At 68.2% G+C, this 872-nt stretch overlaps 1 protein-coding gene across 2 annotated transcripts in view; it reads right to left on the bottom strand.

The window, feature by feature from the left end:
- Positions 1-365, bottom strand: part of ATP5G2 (ATP synthase, H+ transporting, mitochondrial Fo complex subunit C2 (subunit 9)) — a 4,104-nt gene extending 3,739 nt beyond the window's left edge. Inside the window, exon 1 of one of the 2 annotated variants that reach the window (XM_019554732.1) lies at positions 278-365. The gene's annotated coding sequence lies outside the window, so the exon portion shown is untranslated. Of the gene's footprint in view, positions 1-114; positions 139-277 lie in introns of those variants that run through there. The other variant, XM_019554738.1, reaches the window with a different exon arrangement.
- Between the last annotated feature and the right edge of the window lie 507 nt (positions 366-872).

Below are 872 nucleotides of genomic sequence, written 5' to 3'. Positions count from 1 at the left end.
GCCCCCGCAACCCTTCCCCCCAAGAGAGGGCCATGTCCAAGCCCCCATCCCAAATCGGGTTCCCCACCTCTCTCCCAAGAGAGTCCAGGGCCCCCCAGCATAAATGGGGGTCACCCCGCCCCAAGGGCGTTCCCCCAAGGAGGGCTCGAGTCCCCCCCAAGTCCAAATTGGGTCCCTCCCAGGGGACCGAAGTCCCAGCCCAAATGCGGTCCCCTCGCCGCTCCCCCACCCCGCCGGGCCCTGACCCTGGCCCAAGCCCAGCCCACGGCCGCCCCACCTGGCGCGCGGGGAAGCAGGCGCGCGGGGAAGGGCCTGTGCGCATGCGCCACCAGAAGCTAGGCCCTGGCGAGCAACCCGCAAGCCGGAAGAGCCATAGAGGCAGGCCAGCGACGGCTAGGGCGGCCGCGGCGTCTTCACCCCCCCCCGCTGGAGTGGATGAGGCAGTGCAGCAGAGCGCCGCCAGCAGGGCCCCGCCCGGGGGAAGGCAGCGCCGCCTGGTGGCGGGAGGTGAAACTTCAGGGGACGCAGGGTGGGGGTGCAGCCCCCCCACCTTCAGAGGAAGAGGCACCCAGCTGTGCCATTGACCTTGAACTAGGCCCTTCCATGTCTGGGTCTGGCCTGGGCCTGTTCCGCTCTGAGCACAGCCCAGGTACTTCATACCCGGAGGTCCTGCAATGGGACCCCAAAGGGTTGGGGTCCAGCCTGGAAGTCACCCCACTGATGCAGCCTTCGCCCCCCGCACGCCCAGAGCAATGATGGGCAAGGACTGGCCAGGATCTCTCTCTGCACTGGACTCAGATGCCCAACGAAGGCTCTGGAGAAAGACAGTCGCCGAGGACGCTTTGCCTTGGGGGACCAAATGGGTCTGGGGG

This window comes from Crocodylus porosus, unplaced genomic scaffold (assembly GCF_001723895.1).
Source record: "Crocodylus porosus isolate Cpor-Errol unplaced genomic scaffold, CroPor_comp1, whole genome shotgun sequence".
Lineage (NCBI taxonomy): Eukaryota > Metazoa > Chordata > Crocodylia > Crocodylidae > Crocodylus > Crocodylus porosus.
The sequence above is the reverse complement of the archived record's forward strand: the minus strand, read 5'-3'. Positions and strand labels throughout refer to the sequence as shown.